This window comes from Triticum urartu, chromosome 7A, assembly GCF_056163025.1.
Source record: "Triticum urartu cultivar PI428250 chromosome 7A, HENAU_Tu73, whole genome shotgun sequence".
Taxonomy (NCBI): domain Eukaryota; kingdom Viridiplantae; phylum Streptophyta; class Magnoliopsida; order Poales; family Poaceae; genus Triticum; species Triticum urartu.
In genome coordinates, this window is record NC_141879.1 from 230,651,325 (window position 1) to 230,661,463 (window position 10,139).

Below are 10,139 nucleotides of genomic sequence, written 5' to 3' on the forward strand. Positions count from 1 at the left end.
GGAAGCGATGATGAGCCTAGATTCCGACAGATGGCTTGAGGCCATGAAATCTGAGATAGAATCCATGTATGAGAACAAAGTGTGGACTTTGGTGGACTTTCCCGATGACCAGCAAGCCATTGAGAATAAATGGATCTTCAAGAGGAAGACGGACGCTGATAGTAGTGTTACTATCTACAAAGCTCGACTTGTCAAAAAGGGTTTTCGACAAGTTCAAGGTGTTGACTACGATTAGATTTTCTCACTCGTATCGATGCTTAAAGTCTGTTCGAATCATGTTAGCAATTGCCACATTTTATGAAATCTGACAAATGGATGTCAAAACTGCATTCCTTAATGGATTTATTAAAGAAGAGTTGTATATGTTACAACCAGAAGGTTTTGTCAATCTTAAAGGTGCTAACAAAGTGTGCAAGCTCCAGCGATCCATTTATGGACTGGTGCAAGCCTCTCGGAGTTGGAATATATGCTTTGATAGTATGATCAAAGCATATGGTTTTATACATACTTTTGGAGAAGCCTGTATTTACAAGAAAGTGAGATGGAGCTCTGTAGCATTTATGATATTATATGTGGATGACATATTGTTGATCAGAAATGATATATAATTTCTGGATAGCATAAAAGGATACTTGAATAAGAATTTTTCAATGAGAGATCTCGGTGAAGCTGCTTATATATTGGGCATCAAGATCTATAGAGATAGATCAAGATGCTTAATTGGACTTTCACAAAGCACATACCTTGATAATGTTTGGAAAAAGTTCAAAATGGATCAAGCAAAGAAAGGGTTCTTGCCTGTGTTACAACGTGTGAAGTTGAGTCAGACTCAATGTCCGACCACTGCAGAAAATTGAAAGAGAATGAAAAGTCATTCCCTATGCCTCAGTCATAGGTTCTATAAAGTATGCTATGTTTTGTACCAGACCTATTGTGTACCTCACCATGAGTTTGGCAAGAGGGTACAATAGTGATCCAGGAGTGGGTCATTGAACAGCGGTCAAAATTATCCTTAGTGTAATAAGGAAATATTTCTCGGTTATGGAGGTGACAAAGAGTTCATCGTAAAGATTTACGTCGATGAAAGCTTTAACACCGATCTGGATAACTCTAAGTCTCAATCGAGATACATATTGAAAGTGGGAGAGATTAGCTAGAGTAGCTCCGTGCAGAGCATTGTCGACATAGAAAATTTGCAAAATACATACGACTCTGAAAGTGGTAGACCCGTTGACTAAACTTCTCTCACAAACAAAACATGATCACTCTTTGGGTGTTAATCACATAGTGATGTGAACCAGATTATTGACTCTAGTAAACCCTTTGGGTATTAGTCACATGGAGATGTGAACTAATCACATAAAGATGTGAACTATTGGTGTGAAATCACATGACGATGTGAACTAGATTATTGACTCTAGTGCAAGTGGGAGACTGAAGGAAATATGCCCTAGAGGCAATAATAAAGTTGTTATTTATATTTCTTTATATCATGATAAATGTTTATTATTCATACTAGAATTGTATTAACCAAAAACTTAGTACATGTGTGAATACATAGACAAACAGAGTGTCCCTAGTATGCCTCTACTTGACTAGCTCGTTAATCAAAGATGGTTAAGTTTCCTAGCCATAGACATGTGTTGTCATTTGATGAACGAGATCAAATCATTAGAGAATGATGTGATGGATAAGACCCATCCGTTAGCTTAGCACTATGATCGTTTAGTTTATTGCTATTGCTTTCTTCATGACTTATACATGTTCCTATGACTATGAGATTATGCAACTCCCGAGTACCGGAGGAACACTTAGTGTGCTATCAAATGTCACAACATAACTGGGTGATTATAAAGATGCTCTACAGGTGTCTCCGATGGTGTTTGTTGAGTTTGCATAGATCGACATTAGGATTTGTCACTCCAATTATCGGAAAGGTATCTCTGGGCCCTCTCGGTAATGCACAACACTATAAGCCTTGCAAGCAATGTGACTAATGAGTTAGTTGTGGGATGATGCATTATGGAATGAGTAAAGAGACTTGCCAGTAACAAGATTGAACTAGGTATTGAGATACCGATGCTCGAATCTCGGGCAAGTAGCATACCAATGACAAAGGGAACAACGTATGTTGTTATGCGGTTTGACCGATACAGATCTTCGTAGAATATATAGGCAAAAATATGAGCATCCAGGTTCTGCTATTGGTTATTGACCGGAGATGAGTCTCGGTCATGTCTACATAGTTCTCGAACCCGTAGGGTCCACACGCTTAACGTTCGATGACGATTTGTATTATGAGTTATGTGATTTGATGACCGAAGTTGTTTCGAAGTCCTGGATGAGATCACGGACATGACGAGGAGTCTTGAAATGGTCGAGACATAAGTATCGATATATTGGACGATGTTATTCGGACACCGGATGAGTTCCAAGAGGTACCAGATAATTATTGGAGTGCCGGAGGGTTACCGGAACCCCCCGGGGGAACTAATGGGCCTTGATGGGCCTTAGTGGAAGATAGGAAGGGCTAGGAGGGACTGGTTGCGCCCCGCCCCTTTGGGTATGAATTGGACTAGGGGAAGGGGGCGGCGCCCCCTTTCCTTCCCTTCCCCCTCTTCCTTCCTTCTTCCCCCTCTTCCTTAGGTGCAAACCTACTAGGACTTGGAGTCCTAGTAGGATTGCCCTCTCCTGGTGCGCCCTAGGAGGGCCGTCTGGCCTCCCCTCCCCTCTTTTATATACGGGGCATGGGGCACCCTAGAACATACAAGTTTCTCTTAACCATGTGCGGTGCCCCCCTCCACAGTTACACACCTCGGTCATATCGTTGTAGTGCTTAGGCGAAGCTCTATGCCAGTAACTTCATCATCACCGTCACCACGCCATCGTGCTGAAAGAACTCTCCCCCGGCCTCAACTGGATCAAGAGTTTGAGGGACGTCATCGAGCTAAACGCGTGCTGATCACGGAGGTGCCGTACGTTCGGTACGTGGATCGGTTGGATCGTGAAGACGTTCGACTACGTCAACCGCGTTACTAAACGCTTCCGCTTTCGGTCAAAGGGGGTACATGGACACACTCTCCCTGCTCGTTGCTATGCATCTCCTAGATAGATTGTGTGTGATCATTGGTATTTTTTCTGAAATACTACGTTACCCAACAGTGGCATCTGAGCCAGGTCTATGCATAGATGTTATATGCACGAGTAGAACACAAAGATGACTTGATGAAAAATTGTTGTGGTTTTGATGCGTAGGTAAGAACAGTTCTTGCTAGAAGCCCGTAGCAGCCAAGTAAAACTTGCAACAACAAAGTAGAGGACATCTAACTTGTTTTTGCAGGGCCTGTTGTGATGTGATATGGTCAAGACGTGATGATATAAATTGTTGTATGAGATGATCATGTTTTGTAAAAGTTATCGGCAACTGGTAGGAGCCATATGGTTGTCGCTTTATTGTATGAAATGCAATCACCATGTAATTGCTTTACTTTATCACTAAGCGGTAGGGATAGTCGTAGAATCAATAGTTGGTGAGATGACAACGATGCTACGATGGAGATCAAGGTGTCAAGCCGGTGACGATGGTGATCATGAAGGTGCTTTGGAGATGGAGATCCAAGGCACAAGATGATTATGGCAATATCATATCACTTATTTTTGATTGCATGTGATGTTTATCCTTAATGCATCTTATTTTGCTTAGTTCGGCGGTAGCATTATAAGATGATCTCTCACTAAATTTTAAGGTATAAGTGTTCTCCCTGAGTATGCACCGTTGCTATAGTTCATCGTGCCGAGACACCACGTGATGATCGGGTGTGATAAGCTCTACGTTCACATACAATGGGTGCAAGCCAGTTTTGCACATGCAGAATACTCGGGTTAAACTTGACAAGCCTAGCATATGCAGATATGGCCTCGGAACACTGAGACCGAAAGGTCGAGCGTGAATCATATAGTAGATATGATCAACATAGTGATGTTCACCATTGAAAACTACTCCATCTCACGTGATGATTGGACATGGTTTAGTTGATATGGATCATGTGATCATTTAGATAACTAGAGGGATGTCTATCTAAGTGGGAGTTCTTAAGTAATATGATTTATTGAACTTTAATTTATCATGAACTTAGTCCTGATAGTTTTTGCATATCTATATTGTAGATCAATAGCTCGCGTATAGCTCCCCTGTTTTATTTTGATATGTTCCTAGAGAAAAATAAAGTAGAAATATGATAGTAGCAATGATGCGGACTGGGTCCCTGATCTAAGGATTATCCTCATTGCTGCACAAAAGAATTATGTCCTTGATGCACCGCTAGGTGACGGACCTATTGCAGGAGCAGATACAGATGTTATGAACGTTTGGCAAGCTTGGTATGATGACTACTTGATAGTTTAGTGCGCCATGTTTTACGGCTTAGAACCAGGACTTAAAAACGTTTTGAACTCCACTGAGCATATAAGATGTTCCAAGAGCTGAAATTGGTATTTCAGACTCATGCCCGAGTCGAGAGGTATGTGACCTCTGACAAGTACTTTGCCTACAAGATGGAGGAGAATAGCTCAACCAGTGAGCATGTGCTCAGAATGTCTGAGTACTACAATCACTTGAATCAAGTGGGAGTTAATCTTCTAGATAAGATAATGATTGGCAGAGTTCTCTAGACACTATCACCAAGTTACTGGAACTTCGTGATGAACTATAATATGCAAGGAATGACGAAAACGATTCCTGAGCTCTTCGTGATACTGAAATCAACGAAGGTAGAAATCAATAAAAGTATCAAATGTTGATGAGACCACTAGTTTCAAGAAGAAGGGCAAAGGGAAGAAGGGGAACTTCAAGAAGAACAGCAAGCAAGTGGCTACTCAAGTGAAGATGCCCAAGTCTGGACCTAAGCCTGAGACTGAGTGCTTCTACTGCAAAGGGACTGCTCACTGGAAGCGGAACTGCCCCAAGTACTTGGCGGATAAGAAGGATGGCAAAGTGAACAAAAGTATATATGATATACATGTTATTGATGTGTACTTTACTAGTGTTCATAGTAGCCCCTGGGTATTTGATACTGGTTCAGTTGCTATGATTAGTAACTCAAAATAGGAGTTACAAAATGAACAAAGACTAGTTGAGGGCGGGGTGACGATGTGTGTTGGAAATGATTCCAAAGGTTGATAAGATCACCATGACACACTCCCTTTACCTTCGGGATTAGTGTTGAAGCTAAAATAAATGTTATTTGGTGTTCGCATTGAGCATAATATGATTGGATCATGTTTATTGCAATACGGTTATTCATTTAAGTCAAAGAATAATTGTTATTCTGTTTACATGAATAAAACCTTTTGTGGTCATACACCCAAGGTGAAATTTTATTGAATCTTGATAGTAGTGATACACATATTCATAGTAGTGAAGCCAAAAGATACAAGTTTAATAATGATAGTGCAACTTATTTGTGGCACTTCCGTTTAGGTCATATTGGTGTAAAGCGCATGAAGAAACTCCATGCTGATGGGCTTTCATTATCACTTGATGCTTGCGAACCATGCCTCATGGGCAAGATGACTAAGACTCCGTTCTCCGGAACAATGAGCGAGCAACAGACTTATTGGAAATAATACATACTGATGTATGCGGTCCAATGAGTATTGAGGCTCGCGGCGGGTATCGTTATTTTCTGACATTCACAGATGATTTGAGCAGACATGGGTATATCTACTTAATGAAACACAAATATGAAACATTTGGAAAGTTCAAAGAATTTCAGAGTGAAGTTGAGAATCATCGTAACAAGAAAATAAAGTTTCTACGATCTGATCGCGGAGACGAATATTTGAGTTACGAGTTTGTCCTTCACTTGAAACAATGTGAATAGTTTCGCAACTCACGCCACGTGGAACACCACAATGTAATGGTGTGTCCATACGTCGTAACCGTACTTTATTAGATATGGTGCGATCTATGGTGTCTCTTACTGATTTACCACTATCGTTTTGGGGTTATGCATTAGAGACAGCTGCATTCACGTTAAATAGAGCACCGTCTAAAAATCCGTTGAGACGACACCGTATGAACTGTGGTTTAGCAAGAAACCTAAGCTGTCGTTTCTTAAAGTTTGGGGTTGCGATACTTATGTGAAGAAGTTTCATCCTGATAAGCTCAAACCCAAATTGGAGAAGTGCATCTTCATAGGATACCCAAAAGAAACTATTGGGTACACCTTCTATCACAGTTCCGAAGGCAAGATCTTTGTTGCTAAGAGTGGATCCTTTCTAGAGAAGGAGTTTCTCTCGAAAGAAGTCAGTGGGAGGAAAGTAGAATTTGATGAGGTAATTGTACCTTCTCTTGAACTGGAAAGTATTTCATCACTGAAATCAGTTGCAGTGATGCCTACACCAATTAGTGAGGAAGTCAATGATGATGATCATGAAACTTCAGATCAAGTTACTAGCGAACCTCGTAGGTCAACTAGATTATGATCCGCACCAGAGTGGTACGGTAATCCTGTTCTGGAAGTCATGTTTCTAGACCATGATGGACCTACAAACTATGAGGAAGCGATGATGAACCCAGATTCCGACAGATGGCTTGAGGCCATGAAATGTGAGATAGAATCCATGTATGAGAACAAAGTGCGGAGTTTGGTGGACTTGCCCGATGATCGGCAAGCCATTGAGAATAAATGGATCTTCAAGAGGAAGACGGGCGCTGATAGTAGTGTTACTATCTACAAAGCTCGACTTGTCGAAAAGGGTTTTTGACAAATTCAAAATGTTGACTATGATGATATTTTCTCACTCGTATCGATGCTTAAAGTCTGTCCAAATCATGTTAGCAATTGCCACATTTTATGAAATCTGACAAATGGATATCAAAACTGCATTCCTTAATGGATTTATTAAAGAAGAGTTGTATATGATTCAACCAGGAGGTTTTTTCAATCCTAAAGGTGCTAACAAAATGTGCAAGCTCCAGCGATCCATCTATGGACTGGTGCAAGCATCTCAGAGTTGGAATATACGCTTTGATAAGTTGATCAAAGCATATAGTTTTATACAGGCTTGCGATGAAGCTTGTATTTACAAGAAAGTGAGTGGGAGCACTACAGCCTTTCTGATAAGTATATGTGAATGACATATTGTTGATCGGAAATGATGTAGAATTTTCTGGAAAGCATAAATGTGAGGACCGGATTTTCGGGGTATTAATTTCCCAAAAGCGGCCCTTGTGCTCACCAGCCCCAGGATTACTGTTAGCTGATGAGGCACCAACTTGTTACAGAAACTCCAAGCAAAATACAAGATATGTAGTACAAGACCATTCTGGCCTATGAGTACAACGAATGGTTTCTAGTGGTTGATGGCGGAAGCGGTTTGCGGGTCATCAGTGTCTATGGGACTCCATTTCCCACAGGAACAGCTGACCAGGACAACTCCTATCTTCGCGAGGCTGCTATCTCCATTGCGTATGTTCCGGGGCTGTCATCGCAACGCTCCTTTCCACGCAAGAAATCTGGCCAAGACAATAGCCAGGGACAAGCAAGTGAGTACTTTGAATGTACTCGCAAACATCATGAACACTGGTATAATAAATCAAAAGATAATCATGTTCTGAAACATGCCATGATCACTACGTCAGTCATAAATGAAACTCATGATGCATGCAAGCAGGTCAATCATGTCAAATATGAATGCAATCAGGGAGTAAAAATAGAGTGCACCGAATCGGGTGTCTGAAGCGACGCTTCGAAAGGATAATAATATAAAGCCTGCCTCAGTCGGGCGTCTGAGCGACACCACATAAAGGGCTTATAAATAATTGAAATAACAAGCATGCCACAGTCGGGTGTCTGAGCGACACCACATAAAGGGCTTTATAAGTAAATGAAAATAACAAGAATGTCACAGTCGGGCGTCTCAGCGACACCGCATAAAGGGCTTATATATAAAAATAATCACAGTGAATATCTAGGAGGTAGAACCGTCCCAGGGATACTCATTAATTTCAAATAATACAAATGATTAGTCCACAATAATAATCATAATCATCATATGTCACAGGTCATAATCAATGTTCTGGTTTAGTAGTTTCTCCTCCGAAGACCGACACTAAGACCGACACTTGGCCCATCCCAGACTATAGTCCTTAACCATGGACACGGCTATTCGAATAGGTATAATCTCTGAAGAGGGTGTACCCTTTACCCACGAGTAACGGATTCCTTTAGTCCATCGGGAATAATTCCTTCTACGGTCTTTTAATTGAAAACCCACCTAACCGCACACACCAGCCAAACTCACCGGTGTCTGGAATCACCCTTGACACCCGTTAAGCAAAACTCTAAGTGGGGAGGCTACAACCTCGACTTAGCATGGGATCACAAAATTTATACCGCGCGCAAACTGGGGGAGCTACCCCCTTCGGCTACAACCGAAAACACCCATGCCCCCGGACCAGGTGGCATGCCTACCGGAGGCCTTCGGTATCTTCCACCATGGCCTCTCTGTACGGTGTGTGCTAGGAAAGGGGCTGACAACTTACTGAACCGTACCCTACCTGTGGCAGGGACAAGTGGTAGTACGAAACAAGTATGGGGGTTACCGGAACAAGACTCGATCTATGGTCGACTCAGGAGGTTTAAGTATTTCCTGCATGGTTAGCATAACAAATATGTTTCAACCAACAGACAAAGTTACCACTCGTCATGCCTCGCTTTGCCGTAACGGACACAACCGTCTCAATGAAGACGGGAGACGAGCTCGTGTCTACCCAAGACAGAGGCTCTCCCGACTTCCTCCCGGTAGGCAAGAAAGGTATACGAGGGTGTCTACTATCACAATATATCGAATGCCAACAACACAGAATTCAGCAATATGCAATTATGAGTATAATCATATCATCACATGAAATAATGGAAACTTCGTGTCGAGGTGGTGTTGCGATCGTATCAAACAACACACAATAATATTATGCCAGGGTTCAAAAAATGCTTGCCTTCAAGGTGTGGAGAGGTGAGGTGCTCTCCAAAACTTTTGAAAGTTTTCTTCTCCCTCTCCAAATTCCTATTTTAAATAAATTTAAATTAACACATACTTTAAAAACAGTAAAAAAAGGTTGTTTGGAAAATTTTGAAATAAATATGAAAATAAACTAGACCAAATTTGAGGAACAACAGAAAAAGAATCAAGTCATTTGGACTTATATTTAAAAAGATAAGCCCAGTCAAAGTTCTGTTTTTTAAATAAAACAGAAAAAGGAAAACGGTTCGCCTAGAATACGTCTTCTATGAGTGGTCGCATACTTACCCGAAATACGCTTCCACCAGAGGAAAACACATCGGACGGGTTGTGCCACTAGTGGCTTGGGTTGGCTCACCGACAGGTGGTCCCCACCTGTCGGGTTCATCTTCTCGCCCCCATGCGCGCCTCGACAGAGACCGGGGCCGTTTCCAACGGCGATCCCCGGCGACACAAGCCACCATTCGACGCGCTCGCGATATGGGGGTGATCGGGAGGAGGCACCGCATCCACCTGAAGTGGTTAGGGGCGCGGGGAAGCTTGAGGGTGAGAGCACCTTCCTCCATGGCGGAGTGGAAGCTTCGGGAGGGAGTGGAGCTTTGCACACCTCGACTCCCAGGCAAAATTGGATGCTGGAAAGGGTCCTCGGGGTCATGATGGAGCTAATGGTGGTGATAGGGCAGAGGGAGGGGCTCTGGTGGTGTCGGGATGAACAGAAGGGCGGCGGTGAGCGTCTCGGCCGGAGGTGAGGGAGATGGCCTCTGTGGGTCAATTTGATGCGCATGATTGGTCTAAGGGAAATATATGGTGCTACCTGTGGCTAATAGATCGAGGGGGGGTTCGTTTTATAGGCGCCAGAGGTCACTTCGTCGGTTGCCCGAGGATAAGCACGGCGACGGCGGCACTATTGCAGAGCAGGGGAGGTGGGGGCTGGCTGGCAGGGCTTGCAGAGGTAGGCGACAGGGTTGTGGATGAGCACGGCGGGCGGGGGTACTCGGGGACGCGCCAGGTGGCCCATATGGCACCGACCACAACAGGCGGCGATGGCGGCTAGCTTCTGGCTTGCCGGAGACGTGGCGAGGGGCTGTGGTGCTCGTGAGGGGGTACAGGTCAAG